We start from the raw sequence: 21297 nt of genomic DNA, 5'->3' as shown, positions 1-21297 counted from the left end.
GGCTGGGAGGGGGAGCTTTAAGGGGGAGAAATTGAGCCCGTTAAAGGGTATTGGTTACTCCAGTATATATGGGTAGAATATATATGTTGAGTTAGGGAAATTACAGTTACAATCCCTTTTTCAAACCGTATTCTAATTATAGAAAGATCCACTAGATGGCACCCTGAAACAATAGATTGTTTTTGAATGTAGATATTACGGAGCAGGACATTTCGGCGCGCGCACACTGTTCGTTGAGGTGGAAATGGAAAATGTCAGCAGGCAATGGATACTACAGGAGCGCCCTCCTATCAAGACATGCCGATTGCGATCTTTTTACAAATTCCGCCTTCTTATATTTCCTCTGGAAATACACCATGGATTGCCAGCCTGGTTAACAAGGTCTGGCCTAAGGTCACTTATTCATGACAAGTAATGATAATGAGGTGTTATTTATATAGCACCTTAATCCAAAGCGGTTTACAGAGAACATTATTTACATACAATATCACCCAACTGAAATTGGTACTCATTTATCGACCTCGGAAGGATGAAAGGCTGAGTTGGCCTTGCCGGGATTCGAACCTGCAACCTGCAGATCAGATCACAGCAGCGAGCGCTCAACCCACTGAGCTATTTTACCAGCCGTAAGTAACATGCTTGGACTTTGAAAGGAGGATGGGGCGCACAACCAGTAGGTAGACAACGTCTTAAGTAATGTAATCCCCAAAGTAAGTGAGTTGCACTATAAATATTTTTTTCAGGAAACATTTTCTTTAAAAATAAGTCGCTACGTGTTAAGAAGCGAAATTGGGCTTTCTTAAGATGGCAAAGAACTGGTGTGCGATGGGGTACAATGCAGATTTCACTGCCAGTGTGTAATGCTCAATGCAAGTTTGCAACTTTTTCTTATAGAGAGAGATGAAGAGCGATTTTAACAGAAGTTACCCCGCAAAACTAGCTATGCATTGTGAAAGGCTAGTGTTGACGGGTGGTGTGTTGCGTGCTCCCCGCACCGATACAAGCTGGCGCCAAACCATCCCTACGCCGGACTGCCCACGCCAAATCGTCCTGCGCTGAACTGGCTGTGCCGAAATGTGGTGTACTGAGATATTAGGCTCAGTGGAAAAGGATTCTCAATATGTTTTTAAAAGATATTTAAAATGGTAGTGTCACTTTCTTTAGGAAACTGTCATCACTATTGCGGGAAATGAATGGGGAACACATTTTAGGTGGTGACTTTAATTGTGTGATTGATGGAAAAATGGACCGTTCAGCGCAGTGCAGATATACTGCTATGAACGCCAGTCGGGCATTTACTGAGTTTTTAGATAGCTTAGATTTAGTGGATGCTTGGAGGTTTCATCACCCAAAGGAGAAGGAGTTCACCTTTTATTTGCAGGTTCAGGACTCCCACTCGAGGATTGATTACTTCTTGGTTTCCGATGGGTTGGCCGACAAGATCCATGGTGTGACCATTAAGGAAAGGGGAATATCGGATCATTCACTGATGACTATGCAGATGTGTTTGGGTCAGGAGAGTTTGGGGTTTTCCAAATGGAGATTGAAAACTTATGTTTTACAAGAACAGGGAGTGATTGATTCCCTGGAGGGATTCACGAAAGATTTCTTTGAAAATAATGTAGGTTCTGCTTCTGAGGCTATGGTATGGGACTGTTCTAAGGCGGCTATAAGGGGCAACTAATGAATATTACATCCCGTGTAAGGAAAAAAGGTATGGTTGACCTTAAGAAGTTAGAAGATGAGTTGGATGCGGCTCAGAAAAAATATGCATTATCAAAAAAGAATGGGGACAAGATAGTGCTAGGAAGACTGAGAGACAGACTTAAACGGGAAATGGATATTCAACATGAAAAAGGTCTGTTTTTTATGAGGCAAAAGTTTTGGGAACAAAGGGATAAGAATGGTAAGCTATTGGCAAATAGATTGTGTGGCCTTACAGAAAGTTCCTTTGTCCAACGATTGGAAGGTGATAACAGTGAATATAAGACCTGAAAGGGTGAAATATGTGAATGCTTTAGAGGGTTCTATAATTCTTTATACCAGGAAGAACACTTTCCATCATTGGATGCCATGAATTCCTTTTTTGATAAAAAAATACTCTGCCAAAGTTAAATGAGGATCAGTCAGGAATGATGGATAGTCCTGTCACGGAAGAGGAATTGTTGGTAGCAATGAAACAACTCAATAAAGGTAAATCACCAGGCCTGGATGGCCTCCCTGTTGAATTTTACCAGGCTTTGAGTGGGGTGTTGGTGTCATTCTTGTGCACTTTGTATAATGGTTTTATGAGAAATGGAGTGATTTGCCCCACAATTAGAGAGGCATGTGTTGTGGTCCTTCCGAAACCAGGGAAAGATTGTAAGAAGTGTGAAAATTACAGGCCGGATTCGCTCTTGAATGTAGACCTAAACATTTTTACAAGAATATTGACTAACAGACTGGATGCATGTATTGGTAAACTGATTGGTAGCTCTAAGGTTGGATTTATGAGGGGTAGGTGTGGATATGACCACATTAGAACGTTGATTGATATAATGGGACTGCCGAAGGAGAGAATCCGAGATACTTTGTTGATTTTTATGGATGCGGAAAAAGGCCTTCGATAGGGTTAATTGATCTTTTTTATATCATACCCTTAGAAGAATGGGTTTTGGAGACACGTTCATAAACACCATTAGGTCATTAAACTCTGACATTAATGCAAAGGTTTGGGTAAATGGAGTGATGTCTTCTTCATTTTTACTATCTAGGGGGACCAGACAGGGATGCCCATTGTCACCATACTTGTTTAATTTGGCATTGGAGCCACTCATTGTATACCTAAAACAAGAACAGTGTCTCCATGGCCTTCGATTTGATAATAGTGAGGTGAAGGTTTTGTGTTATGCTGATGACATGACTATTGTTTTGGCTAATCCAGCGGACGACTTAAATATATGTTTGAAGAGGTGGGTCAGTTATCGGGCCACAAGATAAATTGGGGAAAAACAGTGGTTTTCCCTCTGGATGTTAGTCTACCACGAAATGTTTTGGGTTCATGGGATTGTCGCTGGGAAGTGGGTGCAATGAAATATTTGGGTGTTTACATGATTCGCGATTTGAGAAGACGGGCTCAATTCAATATATCGAAAGTATTGGAGATTGTTAAAAGGGACATATTAAAATGGGGCCAGCTGAAGATGGGATTATGGGCTAAAGTTAACGCTATTAAAATGGTACTTTTGCCAAAGGTACTTTACATTATACAGTTAATTCCTTTGAAATTTACGAAAAAGGTGATCTCCTCTATTGATAAGGTTTTCCAGGGATTCCACTGGTGGGAAGGTAGTAGACCAAAAGTTCCCAAATACATTTTGATGCATCCTGTGAAGGAGGGAGGATTTGGATATCGGAACCTGAGGAATTACTGCACTGGTTTTGTCTTGAAAAAATCAACTTCTTATTTCTCTGAAATCACTAATTATGTTCCAAATTGGCATATTATTGAGCATACTCAATTTTCACCTTATGCACTGAGCAAGGTATACTCCATGTCTAGAATGCCGAATTTGAAGGTGAAATTGCCTACTACATGCGCTACCAGAGAGGCGTTACAAAGTTTTATGAAAAGCAACGGGAACAATATCTGGATGCATTATGACGCGTCTTTGTGGCATAATGTGGGGGTGTTCTTGATTCACTTGAAGGAGCGCTTTGTGGACTGAACGTGTAAACGTTCCAACGTGCGTGCATTTTTTTCGTTTCCCTGCAGCACTGCGAGCTTCGCTCTTGCTGCTCCCCCTGCTTCCTGGAGGAGGCGGGGACTTTTGCGCACATGTGACGCATCACGTGACTGTTACCGGCCACAAATTGCCGGCCCAACCGCCCTTGCGGCGTTAAGCCCAGGAGGCAGTAAGGGCTGGAGCCGCTGTTGTGCTGTTTGGCTGTGACCTGTGAGTAACCTGGATTGAGGCCTTCAGCTGCTAACTTTACTTACAAGTATTCTATTAGCTCTCAGGGATTGGGGTGGAGAGTCGGACTCTGGCAGCTCCACAAGCTGTCGGGCGTTCCCTTCCCTGAAAACTGAACAGTTGCCTTAGCCTCTTCGGATGAATGTGACCACTTCTAAAAAAAAAAAAAAAAAAAAAAAAAAAAAGAATTTATATAACTGCGTATTAACTAAGAATACTATTAATTTAAGTTTTTAATACATTAGTTATTAGTCTGTGCTGCACTTTGCGTGTGGCGCCAAAGTCTGCCTTTTTCTGTTCTATTTCCCTTTTAAAAACATTAACAAATGTACCCTTTTTAACTGAAATGTAATTCAAGTGCTTTTTGGGTGGCGTCTCAAATGCGCCAACGCTTTTACTATCTTAGATCAAGCAAACTGGCGGCAGTTCCATCTTCCCCACCTCTTGCTCCTCAGTAAAGGAAAGTAATGGGTAGTACGCCGCGTCCGCATGTGGCTTCAGCTTACCGAGTTCCTAAAATCGCAAGATTTAAAGCAACGGTAGCGTCGCGCAATATACAGGAGATGCTCTCCACTATGGGTAAAGACAAAAGGGTATGTAGCAGTGATCTGCCCTGTAATTTAGCTGCGCCTGATATTCCATCCGCCATAATGCAGTTTAAATCCAAGTGCTCTATTTCAGATATAACAATGTTGAAGGATAGCGAAATTCCAATACAACCAGCCCTTTTGCCGGATTCCAATACTGATTTGAGAAAATTACCATGTGACAAAGATACACAGGCTACAAAAGAAGTGATCACACCGTTGCCGCGGAGAGATACTTTTATGCCCACTAGCAAGCCTTTAGTTATACCTGGGTCAAATTGTTTATTAACTCCTGCTGCTCCGTGTATTTCTTCTATGTGTGGTACATCTTTCAATCCTACGGCTATAGCATTGGCTGAAGAGTCTATAAAGGATCAAGATGAACTTGATCACTGTTCTAATTCATCCTTTATTGATAATAATGTGGCGCCTGAGGCAAACTACGAACTACCTGAAATCTCTCACATTTATTCTGATGATGAGAAACATATGTCAGTATCCTCATATATAGCACCTACTCGCAGACGGTCTCATGTCATACCGAAACCCATCCCTTTTCCTTCCATGCCCCTGCCTTCTTCGCCATTTCCATCTACTGCATGTCTGTCTTCCACAATACTAATCGAAACCACCTTGCATGCTATGAATCTGGCTATATCATCATTGTTTAAATTATGCGAGACCTTGGATGAAAAACTTAAAATCCAGGATAAACAACTTACTAAATTAATTAGATGGCAATCAGTTACGCTTACAACAGTTGAAACCATTAAATGACATTACTCTCATTCCTCCTAAAAAAAAAGTCACCTCCTGCTAAATTATTACAGCAGAAAGCAACCAAGGATTCTCCATTTAATCAATTGGAGAAACCAAAATTGGCCATAGAAAATATGGCTACATCTGCCCAGTTTTACCCTACCTTCATTCCCACATATTATTCGAGAACTTCATTCCCCTGTTCAGAAGTGTGCTCCTGTATGTCCATTAGCTAATATTGTGTTGCCTTCAGCATCAGTGAATGTACTACAATCTTCTAAAGAACTATTTACAATTTTTTCGGGAGCTGCCCCTGCTAAACAGACTCATACAAGGCCCTTAAGAAAGAAAACAAAAAATCGACCAAAGCAGCATATTCCCTCCTCTATTGCTAAATCGTTCTTGAAAGGGCGAAAGCTACCTGCCAAAAATAAAATGACCATGGCTGCTAAAGTAGTACGGGATAAATATGCAAAAATCGCTGCAGATAAAAGCCTAAAAGGGCTTGTAAATGTACAATTTTCAGTTGAACACTCGCCCTTAAATAACATTGTGGCCTTGATTGACAATGAATCTGCTGTATTGGATAATCACCCGAAATTAATCAATGCTCCAAGAGTGAACGATTTATTGGATGCTGAATTGTGTTTAAAACGTGCAGAGTTGCGCAAAGAAATAGACCTTTATCTAGACGCTAAAAGTATTAAACTTCCTCTAGCTGAAACTAATATCATTGATGGATCTAAATTTAAAGATAGTTCTCTTTCTCAAATTGAAGCAAATAAGCTATCTCAACTTAGATTGCCTTCTACCATAAATTCTGTACCACAGCTGCCTTCCCTTCCTCCTTTGGCGGTTGCAAATAAAATGGATCAATGTAACTTATCCTCCATGCCTCCAACCTTAGATTGTATCATAGCGTCAGCCATTGAACAATACATGTTAAAATATCACCAGACATCTGGTAATAGTGCTGCTACATGTGATGAAGGCGGGCAGAAATTACCTTCATCTATTGCTACATCTAATCTAAAACAAACTTTATTTGCTGCTTCTAATTTAAAGCAAATTCCGTTTGGCCTTACTGAACAGGTAAGTTCCCATGCTATACCCATTACGAATTCGGAGAGTACTCAAAATAGACAGAAAAAACCAGATGTAAAAAAAAATCTCCATTCACTAGTTATTAAATGTAGGCCCTTGCCGTATCATTCATATGATCTGAATCGTGCTAGCCTTTTAGCCATTTTTGGTGACATATATGCGTTGGAGGATATTAATTCGGGTGACATTGAACAAGTTGAATTTCTAAATAATAATGACCTTTCTTTAGTGCGGCTCTGGCTCCGCTCAAGAGTGGTTTTATATACTCTTTGGGCCGCTCGCTCAGCCTTGTGGGATCTGGGTTTGGATCTAGCTATTGACCATCAAAGAAGCTCTGCTATTTCGGTTTCATGTAAAGATGAACAAGTAACATTGGGCGACTCTACTAAACCGGATTTTAGTTGTTCACAATGCAAACAACAGTGTAAATGTCGGTGTTCTGCCTCTCAAGGTGAACGTTTCCCCTGGTAAGCAACTCTCATTATTAAGCTGGAATACTAGAGGCTTCAAACATCTTTTTTCTGATGCTGCCATTAAATTAAGAGAGTACAATTTTATACTACTACAGGAACATGGCTAACTAACTGCCCGTTGTGGGATGGTTATTATCCCATCCTAAATCCTGCTATTTCTGCTACTAAGGGCCGCCCAATGTCTGGTCTGTTGATGATGTTGAAAACAACTCCATCCATGAGTGTTATCTCACATGAAATCTTGACCCCGTATATCCAGTTAGCCCAATTATCTATTGACGATTGTCCGTATTCTCTGATTAATACATATTGGAATCCAGCTGCTTTCTCCACCGATTCCTACTTGCGCTCTCTTGAGCGCTTATGGGAAAAAATATACCAATACAAGAAACAATCGCACATCATAATTCTAGCGGGAGATTTAAATCTCCATTGTTTAAATAATAGCAAAGTATTATCCGACGATCGATTACGAAGCTGGAATGCGTTTATACAGTCGAATGATATGTTTATGGTGAATGGTTCATTTCCTGAGGACTCTCCTCCCCACCCGACATGGAAAAGGGGTAGTTCTGTGGCTACCATTGACTTCATTTATGTTAGCCGTTCATTGTTCCATCTCCTGAAGGGGTTTCAGGTTTTGCCATCTTCGGCTAGTGATCATAATATGTTGCATCTCCACTGGCTACTGAACTCTGGTAACCAAGGAATTGCTCCACTTGTGTCTTCTATAACAATGGAAGGTACTATTGATGTAAATCCTGGTCGAAACCGTTTACGATGGTCCAGTACCAAACTATTGCATTTTACAGATTGTCTTAAATATCATGTAAAACCTTGCTAAATGATTGGAATTCTGATTTTGATTACACAAAACTAATGTATCAATTTGCTGGTTCTACTAAGATAACAAGATCTTCAGTTGCAGCACATTCTTACAATCAAGATATGAAGAAAGCGAAAGCTCTATTTCGAAAAAATAAGAAAGCGGTCCAATCTCTACCAGTTGATCAGCGCTGGGCTGCTCTTAAAGCAATTAAGACCAAACATAGGAATTGGAGAAGAACTTATTGTTCTCTATTATATCAAAAAGATGGTGAGGCAATGTTGGTTAAAGTTTTAACAAAAAACTCTGCAGGATGTTGGTCATTAATAACAGACACATATAACACCACCCAATGTCAAATGCAGATTAATGATGTTGCTTCTTCCACATGGATCTCCCATTTTGCTGGTCTTTATGCTCTTCTCCCTCCTACTAATTGCGTACCTTCTGTAAAACTTGAGGGACCCTTCTCAATAGCTTTTACAATAGACGATATTCTTTATCTTATTCACAAAGCTAGTAGATCCCGTGCTCCAGGCCCTGATGGGCTTTCTAATGCCATGCTGAAAGAATTTCTGGATTTATGGGCTCCCATCCTGTTTGAAATCTTCTCTCAAGTTGTAATTACCCAAAAGATCCCTAAATCGTGGTGTACTTCATTGATTGTACCCATTTATAAAAAAGGCGATAGACAAAACCCCGCAAATTATAGGCCAATCGCCTTATTAGATGTTCCAGGGAAAATCTTTGCTTCATTAATTCTAAGAGATCTCCAACAATGGATCAACTCATCGAACATGAGAGATAGGTTTCAGACAGGATTTGTGGCTGGAAAGGGAACGGCTATAAATATCGTCTCCTTGACTGCAGTCAAGGCTCTCTGCTGTCAGCAAAGGCAACCGTTATTCGTTGCCTTTGTAGACTTCAAGGAAGCATTCGATTCTATAGACCACAATCTAATGCTGCATAAACTGCTGCTATTGGGCTGCCCTTATTCACTGGTCAAGTTAATTTCTATCTTTCATGAAAACACATCAGTTCATATCCGTCTTACTCGCGATGGGATGTTAACTCCTCCCATCTTAACATATGGAGGACTGAAGCAGGGATGCATCCTGGCAGCTACTATATTTAACCTATTTATCCTTGATATGGGTGAAACATTTCAGAATGTTAACTCTGAGGCTCCCAAATTAGACCAAGAACAGATACCATGGATCCTTTATGCAGACGATCTTGTTCTATTGTCAAAAACTCCGGCAGGTTTGCAACGCTTTATTAATGGGTTATCGGAGTATACCGTAGAAAATGCCATGAACATAAACTTAACAAAAACTCAAATTATGATGTGCCAAAATCGTAAAATGACAAAATACTCTCAATTCAAGTGGTATATAAAAAAGGAGCAAATTCTCTCAACTTCAATATATAGATACTCGGGTGTTATGATTAGCCAGGGTAACAATGATAAAGTGTTTCAAAAAGAACTTGAATTGAAACTGCAAACCCTAATCTCCCAATCTAGGGTTATATTATATAAGTTTGGAAAGTTTACGTGCAATCATATAATATCATTTTATTCCATGAAAGCAAAACCCATTATCTCGTATGGCTCTGAAGCTGTATCGATGTTGCCCCGTTTAGTGTGGGATCGATTGGAGGGTAAATACTGGCACTCAATTTTTAACTTGCCTACCTGTGTCCCCCATTGCAATGATTCGTTTTGAATTAGGGCTGCTATCGTTATATAGTACTATTGCATGGAAATTGATAGCTCTGTTGAGAAAATGCATTCTGTCATTACAATGTGTAGATATATCTTGTATTTTGGGTAAATATGTACTATATTCAGATCATCAATACCCTAAATGCTGGTTAAATACAGCTATAAACATTCTTTCTGATGCAGACATCTCTTTAGATACTTTAATCCACAATCCGACGCAAGCTAAAATTAAACTGTATCGGCAAGATTGGATATATACTTTGGAAAAATGTTCCCACTCTAAAGACTGGAACATTGCCCAGTTTGGCCACAAAAAATTTAGAGTTGCAGAATCTTATCTTAAAATATCCATCTCCAAAATTTAGAGATGACTATATTCGTTTTCGTCTAAATTTGTGGCATACAAAGGATATTTTATTTAGGTGAAAACTAATAGATGCCAGTGAGAACATCTGTCGATTTTGTAAGGACCTTGATACCACAGAAACGTTGAAACATGTCATCGCCTACTGTCCTGCATTATATGCTATACGTCGTAAATACTATTTCCATTGCTTTAAAGCGCAAATGATAACCGATATGGAAGAATTATGGCTACTGATTTTTGGTGCAAAGAGAATGTCAATTAGATTAGCAACAACAGGTTTTTTAAATGAATTATACCCAAAGTAATTGTGAATGCTTTTATGAGGGGAAGGTGATGGAAAAAAAATGCTGCTATTATGTTTTATATACATTGGATGCCAGTCGTAAAATGTTGAAAAGTTGTTATATACTGATGAATTGAATTGTAATATGTTTATGATATGTTTTTATTCATTTTTGTAATTATTGAAAGGTTGTTTCATACAGCCAAACAATAAATAAAAAAAATAAAAAAATAATGTGGGGTTGCAAAGGATGAATAAATCTTTATGCTGGAAAAGTTGGATCAGTAAGGGCATACTTAAGATTCGGGATGTGTGGCAGAATGGTCGTATGATTCCGTTTGACCAGTTGAGAGTAACCTATGGGTTTGGGGGTAGAGAGCTGGAACGTTTTTAAAAACCCTTTTGATTGAAAGAATGGGGATGTTGGAGGACACTATGACTGAAAGACCCCTGATTTGTGAGATTGTTCGCTCTGCCCCATATACTGTATCCACGTATACTAATTTGATGCCGATGGATGGGTCGGAAGTGGAGGCCTGGGACAAGCTTCGCCAGGCTTGGATGGAGGATCTTGACATAGTTATCCCGCGAAGGAGTGGGAATATCTGATTCACGTGGGAGTACGGGTGAAAATGGATCTGGGACTACAATACATTAGGCAGAGGATTCTTTACAGGTTATATTGGACGCAGTCTAGGATGGCGAGATTGGGTCTTTTGGAAACTGATTCTTGTTGGGGATGTGGATGTGGTGGTGGTACTTTGTTGCATATGATGTGGGTATGCTCAAGAGTGTCTGACGTTTGGTCTGATGTATTAGATAGATTGGACATTGTGGTGGGGGAGCAACTTCCACATACTTTCTCTTTGACAATTTTGTCATCAAACAGAGGAAGGGGGGGGTAGGGCTAGGGAACGAACAGACTGGATAATAGAGTTTTGGTAGTAGCGGCAAAACAGATATTACGTGTCTGGAAGTCAAGAAAGAAACCAAAAGTGGAAGAATGGTTATTGGATGTACAAACCCTGTCACACTATGAAAAAGTCATGTTTTTGAAACAGGGTAGGGAAGGTTCTTATTCCCGACTTTGGGGGTCTTTTGAAGAATTGTACAGTTGAAGGTCCAATACCACTTATATTATATTAGTCTGGTTACATCATTTGGGGGGTTGGTTTAATGGTTATTTGGAGTTGTCTGTTGTGCATGTCGAGGTTGTCTTGTTTGTGAAGTGTCAAAAGTTGATTAACAGGTTGTAAATTGGTACTTTGTGTTTGCTATTAATTTCTTTGTGTTCATGAAGTTGAGTATAGTACTGTATATCTCTTGAAAATGTTATGATTTTTGCAATCTGGTTGCATTGTTAAGATTGTAAGATGTCTTTGCTTTTCTGTCTTTTGTGTGTTGTTCAAAACAACAAATAAACATATTTAAAATGAGTTATTAAAGCATGTAGATGTTTACCCAGCATTACAATCACATACGACCGTTACAAATGTCCTTGGTGTCCTTGTGCTTCTTCTGATTCGCCACTGACTGCAGAGCTACAAATTTGCTGTCCACATTAACAGAAGGAAACCATTGCATTTGACCTCATTGACCCTCCATGTCTTGGGATCTTTTGAGGGATTCCATGGCTTTACACATCCGCAACCTCATTATTGATTGAACCTAGAAGACCATTCTGTTTGGTTCTATGCATTGTGAACAATATTGTCTCACCAGTTTGAATACATTCATGACTAAGTTTGGGGGACTGTGTTAGGCCTTTTTGTGCATAGCTGTATTATTATACCCAATTTACCAGCAGTTATGTCTTCTGTAAGAAACGGGCAGAACGACTCCTTCTCCCACCTAATAAGGGGGTACGACTGCCCTATTGATTTTGGCGCTTGAAATCCTGTATCTATTCTCTCACTCAACCGAAGGATGCGTATCTTCGAGAATACTTGCCATGTCACCGAGAAATGGGTTTATCAGACCTTTGTTGTGGATAGCTGCGTCGCCTGTCGTTTTCATCCCTAAGAGAGGGAAAACAGAACTTGGGCCGTACATAGATAACGGAGCAGTCAGTCCTAGGCAGTCCAAGAATCGTCACTGTTACCTCTTGTTTCTGTACTTCTTGACCAGCTACGCTTCACTGTTGTCACATACTGTATGAATATGCCCACAATTCCACAGCTTATCAAGCAAAGGCAAGCTGCAAGTCTGGATCCTATGAATTCATTTCTATTGAATTTGACTCTTTTTGGCAAACGCATAGAGTGCTGCATCAGACCTGTTCAGTTTGACATGTCGCTTGCAAACACAGGTAGCACTCATTAAACCGTTTTAGTTGCAGTTGATGCTGTTTGTGAAGTACGCATGCGTTAGCTGCACAGGACACTTGGAAGTGCTGATCTAGCCAGTAAAACTATAATACGCTTAAATGCATCTCTTCCTAAGCAGACTGCACAGAGCAGAAGAAGAAAATGTGTTTGATTTATATTCTTGTATTACTCTTTTACGTGTCACACTGAAAACATTGATCCTTTTTTAATGCTAGAATGAGTGTGCGCTGAACGGCCGTTATCTACTACTTTTAATTTACTGTGAAAACAAAGAGAGCACACAGTTTCAAAACCGTAGTGAAGCTTTTTGATGAACAATGCTATTTTGAAAGCCTAGTTGTATACTGTGGCTTTTGAAACCCCTGTTTATATTATTTTACAGTACAAGTCCTCCAAATTATATGACAAGGAAAATACAAGACAACATGTTAACCTTTCATCAATAGAAATCACCATGACTTCCCGCGTTTTAACCCCACCCACCCACCCACTCCCTCCTTACGGTAACGGTACGTAAATCACAACCAGGAATAGAGTCAGGTGTGCAACATATATCCGACAGTTTATCACTGGAGTCATGTGTTATTGTGAACCGCGATATCCTCCATGTATCAAGGGAATTCTTCTGGGGTGAAAATGCGCACCTCCCTCTCAGCATCATGTACAATACCGAGTTAAACTACTACTCCTGGACCTTCCGAGTTCCCTTCCAGAGTCATGAACCTACTAAAGAAATCCAGCCACCCCATGTCCTTGCCAGAGCTCCCTCCTTGAAGGCCCGCCACCATTTTCTCCATTAAGTATATCTCCTTAGCCTTCAAAGATCATTCCTACATCCCAGCACGAGGTGAGTTTCGTTCCAGCTATCAGGTTCTTCGATGGTTAAGTCTCTTTTCAATGAAAAGTCTCTTGCCTTCGAGTGCCTGATATTTTCAACAAACGAACGCAAAAGTTCTATTTCACGTATGGCTATGGGTGACATTCACACCTTTGGGTCGCCCTCTAACGGCCGCAGACCTCTCAGTCGTACTCGACAACTCAATTTAACAGTTCTTTTCTCAAAGAACTTTGGGTGGTGATTTTCTACCCCTGGACCTCCCTCTTTGAGTTCAGACCCCTTTTCAATCGCCAGCCTCCATCCTCCAGGTTCACAATGGCTTTTCTTGCATTCATAGATCACTCTGTCTTTTCAAACATTTCCCCTGTGGACATCCCTCTGCCGGGTTCACTCCTGGCAGCACACTGTTCACGGGAATTTAGACTCTTGCACTCACAAGTCTTAATGTCTTTTCACCCTGCAGGATTCGTTTCTCTTAGCTTCACAATCATCTGATGGCCAACGAATTTCAACTGTACGGATGATTTTACAAAACCCCTGTATGACCACTTTGACCCCTCTTCTCGCCTTTCTTCCAAGGCCTTTTGGTAACTGTAGTTCAATAGCAGGGTAATCGCCTAGAATTTCTCGAGTGGACACCCAGGTGGTGCTTGATTTTGCTAGACTAGCTTTCCCCTTTTCTTATATCAACAGTTCATTGTTTATGCAAAGTTCAATTAGCTGCTTGCTACTTTCGTTTAACACAGTTCGGTTTCTTTATCGGCTCTCCCCTCAAGTCACCGGCTGTGATGAACTGCTTTGATTTCTTGTCTGTAGAGTCAAGGCCGGTACCATTGGGCCATGCGTCTTCCCCTGGCTTGGCTGTCAGTGGAGGAGGCGCTGGGATACCGTTGGCATCTGCTGCAGCACATGCCGGCTATTGTTTGCGGTCTTACGATTCCTTCTCTTGAGGTTTCACGGGTCTCTGTCGATAAGGGCAAGGTCACTTCGCCCCTTGGTATCCTCTCAACTCGCGGTCTTTCTCCTCCTCTTGAACTGCCGTGCTGAGTTAGGTGATCCTCCCGCACTGGTCCACGATCAGGAACTGCATCCAAAAGCGATGGCCGTGCCCTGGCCACCTTGATGACAGATCCCCGGGGACTAGACAGGGAGACACCTTCAGGTTTCTCACACAGGTAGTAATGCTCTTTTCCAGCAAGCAGCCCAACATGCCATGGCCACTAACAGTACCAAATTTACCATTTGTGGCTGTCGCTTCAGTTCTCCATCTATTTCTTCCAACCCAAAAAGAATAAGCATAGGGTCCAAAGGTTGTGTAATCCCTTCCACATCCTTTATCAATCCCAACACTTCAATACATTTGCATTTTTTCACAAGACCACCACATCTGCCAACACGTGGCCCATTCACCGCAATTATGCCAACAATAGGGACATTTTGGAGAGGCGAACTGGATCATATTAAAACATATGCAATAACTTTATCCCATGAAGTTTAAATTGGCATGCAATTGATGTCTTAAATGCTGTCCTACACATTTTGTTCCAACGCCTATCATCAAGTTGCCTGCCCAGATCTCTTGCCTACTTGAACCTGAGTCCCTCTGTACCCCTCAAATCTGCCTCTATCAGACCTGAGTACAGCAAGGAAATCAGACCCTTCATCTCAACACGTGTGTCAGAGATTTTCTCAGTTAAGGTAAGCTCCCTTCGAAGTTGCATTCTCCATTTCTCTGCCGTGAGTGCCCCCTTAACTGTAAATAAGAAAATACTAGTGTCTATTCAATTCCTGGATAAACATTTTCCTCCTCTCCACAACTGCCCTGCTCGTGCCAATCCTGATTCGAACTAGCTGTGGAATCTATCTAAATCTGGACTAGCCTCCTTAATGCTTGGTGCTCATAAATAGCTCTTAGGTGATGGCCAAGTGGTGACCCCCAATATCCCTGACCCTTTATGCCATTTTTTTCCGACAACTCCTGGTATGGGGTATTCCCTAATCATGGTGGTATCTTGTGTCTCAGGACCCACAGCCCCCACCGTAGCGGGTTGCAAATGATGGTTCTCCAAGTACGCCCATTGTTTACCCATGTCCTCCCAATACCTGCAACTGTGATGCCCTATACTAAGAAGATACGGGAGCCCCACTCCACCACGTTCCTTGGGCAACAGCACACAGTTATATACCACCTGCGATTTCTTGCCCTGCCATAGAAAGCGAAGCATATGCCCCTTTGCTTCCTTCAACAATATGTCTGGTACTTCAACCGGGAGCATTTGAAACAGATAAAATAACCTAGGGAAAAGATTCATCTTTAAGGCATTGAGACGATCCATCCAGAAAATGGTGTGATTTCCCCCATATCGACATTTCACTGTACAACATCTGTAATAATGGTGGAAAATAAGCTTTGCATAACTCCCCCAAAGTTCTAGTGATGATCACTCCTAAATAACGGATATTCTCTAACCTTACTTCCTTCCCCAAATATTTGAGTGTCCTTATGTCTCTGTCCTCATCCACATCAAATGGAAATAAAATAGATGTAGCTCTATTCATCTTAAAACCCAAATATTCCCCATACTGCAAAATCACATTTATTGCTGCCGACACCGAAGTATGTGGGTTCCTAACATGCAGTAACACATCATCCGCATACCATCCTACCTTAAATTCCGCTTCCCCCACCCAAATTCCTTCAGCCAGGGAGCTTTTTCTTAACTGTTCCATCCGTGGTTCCTTACACAATGCAAACAGGGGCTAGAGTGGGCAAGCCTGGCTGGTTCCCCTTTTGTAACTTGAAGGACCTTGAAAACCTGCCATTCACTGCATCCCTTGCCACTGGTTACGCTTACATTGCTTGTATGCCATTAAGAATATTACGCCCAAAACCAAATTTCCCTATTACCGCAAGCACGAAGGCCCAGTTAACCCTGTTGAAAGCCGTTTCAACATTGTGATTACTCTGATGATGTCATCACTCCTCTCCCATGGATAGCCTCTGCCCATGTGGCCAGGGGATGGCAGTAATTACCTGATCCTGACCTTGGGTGTGGCTATGCGAGGGAGTATCACACGAGGGGAGGTGATCCTAAGGGTGAGGGACAGGCATCATCAGATGAGAATTGGTATGCCTCTTCCCCCTTTTAGGGATATCTCATACATTCCTCACACCTTAATGGCATATTGTGATAATCCCTTCAACAAGCCGCAGCACTTGCTGACGGCTTCCTTCAAAACTCTGTAACAGATAGAATGACAAGATCTATCAATCCCCTGTATATGAATCCTTTGACAATACTGGGACTAAGACAAGGAATGGAGTTGTGAGGATCCTTAGAGCATGGAAGCAAAGGCTGTGCTGTAGTCGTTGGAGAGAAGCACGCAATGGCAGGATATTTAAAAACCTGACAGCTGATGGAAGAGTCAGTGACGCTGACAAAGGCAGGCACCTCCCCTCAGGTGGTGTGAAGGCACGGGAAGAGCTGTGCTGCAAGTGAGACCAAACGTAGAGCGGGAAGCCAGGGAAGTGCTACCCGAATAAGTAGGACTGCGAGAAACTTTGTTTCCTGTACACTGGAAAACAGGAGGTCCGGCAATGTGAAACCTGAGATGTTGTGAGGCTGTCAGAGGACACTGGGAATCAGATGAGTGGCAAAGAGGGAGCTAGATCCTCCACCCATCTGTCGGCGAGTAGCAGCAGCGGAATAGCGCGAAGGACACCGAAGTGACCACAGCAGAACAGTGAGCCCAGCGGGAGGAGGTAGGACGCCGGGGCACTTCGCGGCAAATGCAGCACAGACGGGGAAGCAATAAAGGAGGTAATTGAGTGAAAGGCTTTCACAAGTCGAAAGAAAGCCACAAACTGACAAGCAGAGGGTTGTGGACCCAATACATGGAGCGAATATGGAAAAGGCTGAGGCCTAACAAACTGTGCGAGTCTGGGACCCTCACCCCAAGTGAAGAAGCTGGATGTAAAGGTCCTGGCAGGAGAGTATAACAGGCAAACTGTGGATCTGGGATTCACCCATAAGAGACTTCAGAAAAGAGCCTGGCTGGAGAGTATACCAGGTGTCTTGCGAGTCTGGACCTACATCCTAATTTGTATGATAAGATTCCCAAGGAACACTAGTACCCTTAGGATTTTGCATTGGATATCATCTAGAAAAGAGAAATCCCAAGAAAGCCTCATGTACTTAGGATTTTGATTGACTATATATGAAAGAACATGGCAGGAGAGTATAAAAGGTGTTTGTGTAAATGAACTATGGGAGAACCTGTCTGCAGAATATACCAGGGGTTTGTGTAAAGGAACTGTATGAGAAAACCTGGCAGGAGAGTATACCAGGTATTTTGCGAGTCTAGGACCTGCACCCAAGTTGTGATACCTTGCAAAGAGAATCCCAAGGAAGATTCATGCCCTTGGGATTTTGAATTGCACTGAATGTAGAAAAGACCTGGGGATGGGCGTCATTTCCCCTGGAGTGGATTGTAACACCAAGAGGAAGGGGTTATCCTCTCAGGCTATAAAGAACTTGGTTATTCTTTTGAACTTTTTGTTTTGTGACAGGAAACCTGGGGAAGGGAGCCATTCCCTGGAACAAGTGAACATTATCCATTTGGAACTTTTGTTTGAGTTATACCTTTTTCTGTTGTACGTGAGCATTTGTGCAGTTTTCAAGCCAAAGACAGTATCCTTAACACCTTAGTTACTTTTAGAATGTGAGGGCTAGGAAAGGATTGCAGACACAGGACATTTTTGCTCTGGACATCTTGACGCAGGACAGACCCTTCGTTTTTGTTGAGGTAGGGAAATACCTCATAGATTAGAGACTGTGAGGCATTTTTCAACCCCTTTATCATTTAATAAAAGTCTATAACCGCAATCATGAGCCCTCTTTGTCCGCGTCTCATTCCTGGTTCCTCACAGCGTTCAGGACCCAGAGCGCTGGGATACCCCCTTCTCAGCATGCTGCATCGATCAAATGCAAAGTCTTCCCTATTGTATCGGCACCCTGTCTGCCCTTAATAAATCCAGACTGATCCGCATGGATCACACGCGGCATAAAATGCTCCAGTTGAGAGGCCAGCACCCTCGTAAAAATCTTGGCATTGACATTAAGAAGAGATATGGGCTTATACGACCCACACTGCTCTGGATTCCTCATCTCTTTAGGTATTCCTGCAATCAGGATCAAAAGAAAAGGATGTAGGGGCCCTTGCTGATTCAACAATAAAGTTAAATAACTTTGCCAGGTGTGTTGCCACGAGTCCTGTGAAGGACTTGTAAAAGCCATCTTTATATCCATCATCATCAGGAGTCTTTCCCGCCTGCATCCCCTCGAACTGCAAGGAGGATCTCTTCCTAAGTAAATGGTGTCTTCATCTCTGCAACCTCGTCTAAGCCCAACCGTGGGGGACCAAGTATGACTCCAGATCTTCCCCCTCCATCTGTCTATCACTGCTGTAAAGCCCTTCCTAAAACCTGTCAATTTTCTCCACTATCTCCTCCTGTGTTACATCTACCTGTCCATTCACACCCTCAACACATCTCTCTGCCCGCTGACCTTGCAAACCTGCTGTCAGAAGCCCATCCACATTATCCCCTTTTTCATAATATTTCTGGCATACCAATCTCAAGTGATACCATTTCCTTCCTCGTATTCCTGACTTCTGTGATCAATTTGCTTCTATCCTCTTCAGCCACCTGTATCCCCTGTTTGAGAGCACCAATTTAACCCCTCAATCTATTCTCCAGATGCGTTCTCTCACTTTTTTTTGCTGTGCCTTCCCTGAGAAGCAGACCTCTCCATGTTGCTTTCCCTGCTCCACTTCCCCAGTATCATAAATCTCAAAATATTCTGTGAATGCCTGTTCCATCAGCACCCTAAAACTGCACATCCTTCCAAAAAGAATCATTGCACCTCAATAGCGTCTCACTCCTGGGGAGGCCTTCCAGGGAACATTGCATCAGGAACATCTCATGGTCCAACCAGCTAATGGGCACCAGTACACAAGACCTTACTCTCCCCGTTAATTTCTTACATACACACATATAATCAAGATGGGTGTAAGTCCCATGGGGCGGGGAGTAAAAATTAAAACCCCTCTTCACCAGGTGGAAACCTCTCCACACATATTCCATCCCATTTATATCAAGACTTGTCTGCAACCCTGTCCTCTCCTGCATGACACAGTGACTCACCACCTTATCTGGGGAACACCTGTCCCACTCAGGATTCTCCCACATGTTGAAATCCCCACCCAATATTGGAGGTCTCTTACTTTCCCGGATTATGGAAGCCAATGTGTTCTCAAAGAAAGCCACCTGTCCCTTGTTGGGGCAATATATTGTTGCAATAGATAACCATCACCCCCATAACCATGGAAACCACCAAGGCCCTCTCACTACCATCATTCCACATGACTATCTTCTTCACCCATAACCGCTTGCGCAGCAAGATCCCAACCCCCTTCCCCTTTTTCACCCCACTGATGCCCAATATGTGTCCCCAATTAGGCCACATGGAACCCGACGTTCCTCTCAATTCAACATCCTTGTTTCTTGCACAATCAGGCCCGGCCTTCTAAATTACCTGGCAATCAATTGGTGTTTAGTTAGAGAATTAGCTCTTTTGACATTCCGAGTACCTACTAACCATTCTTCTGCGTGTCCCCCCTCATCCCCCCAATAGCTCCTACACTTGCATCTAAAAATCGGTTCCTGACTCCCCCACATCTGACACACAAAACTCTCTAACGCCTGTCACCAAACCCTCCCCTGGCACTGCAATCCCCTACGCCATCCCTCCCTTCACTTTCACCCCGTCGCACCCCCCAACACCTCCCAATATTGAGACACCCATCAAACAACGGGCCATCAAGGATGAACACCCCCTGACGCTCGCCCTTCAACAAGAACCAAAAAACACAATCAAATAAATGAATTTGGCATGGTCATAGGTCACAACTGATGGATCTTCAGTCTTCCATTGTCAGGGAGTCCTGCACCGCAACATCATTTGAATGGTGATGGAGTATTCAACCTTTGAAATGTACATTCTCTAGGCACCCTTTTCCGTTGCATCAGTCCCTGCGGTGATTCGCTGTGTCTTTGCAGTCCTCCCTGCTCCGATTCTACTCCCTTCTCCTTGTCACCCTCCGAGAGATGTTACCGCACCTGCATCGCACCTGCCTCTCTCCCTTGGTAACCCTATAGACAACACCTGTAATCCCAAACATCAGAGCGAAATGGTAGGTCCATCGAAAGCGTGTGCCGTTTTCGGTTAACCAAGTGGTGAGGGCCCGACAATTTCTACGATGTAAGATTAACCCCGGGGTTAATATGAATATGACCACCTGCCTATAGTCCACACCTGTAATCCCAAACATCAGAGCGAAATGGTAGGTCCATCGAAAGCGTGTGCCCTTTTCGGTTAAGGTACCTCTACTGCCGTTTCCCGCTTCTGTTCCTTCAATCCCAAAACATGCAGATTGTTCCACTATTCCCTATTTTCGAGGTCATCTAACTTCAGCTGATATTCTTTATCCCTGGATTCCCAGTCCATCATTCTGCCCTCAAACTTCATTTACAAAATTAAGGTGGATGTTTTCCATGCATTCAACTCTATTCTCAATCACCTCCACTTCCTCACATAGGGCTGCTAGACAGAGGCCTGCACCTCTCCTCTTAATGTCCTTATCTCCTCCAATAAGTCCATAATATCCTCCTTAGTGGACGTGGCCTGGATATTGTCCTCTTTCTCCAACTGGAGCGATCTGCTGTTCGCCTCTCCCTCCATCTCTCCTTTCTGTCTATATTGCTGTAATGAGCGGTTGCCACGAAAGACTTTCCCCGACAGTGTGAATCCTCCTTTCACACTGCGAAATTCTCTTGTATATATATTTTTTTGTATTTGTTTTTATTGTTTGGTCGCACGACACAGGCTTCCAGCCCCTGGAGTAGTTCCCTGAATCCCCCGACCTCGTATGCCTGCCTGGGATGTAATGCCATGGCACTCTTTCAGTACTTTGTCAATGATGAATTTCAGGTT

The 21297-nt window shown here is 42.5% G+C and overlaps 1 protein-coding gene across 1 annotated transcript in view; it reads left to right on the top strand.

Annotated features, from left to right (window-relative positions):
* AARSD1 (alanyl-tRNA synthetase domain containing 1) overlaps positions 1-21297 on the top strand; it is a 441451-nt gene that overhangs the window by 349355 nt on the left and 70799 nt on the right. The window lies entirely within an intron of this gene.

This window comes from Ambystoma mexicanum, chromosome 13, assembly GCF_040938575.1.
Source record: "Ambystoma mexicanum isolate Mex_15411 chromosome 13, UKY_AmexF1_1, whole genome shotgun sequence".
Taxonomy (NCBI): Eukaryota; Metazoa; Chordata; class Amphibia; order Caudata; family Ambystomatidae; genus Ambystoma; species Ambystoma mexicanum.
This window is presented reverse-complemented; position numbering and strand designations above follow the sequence as displayed.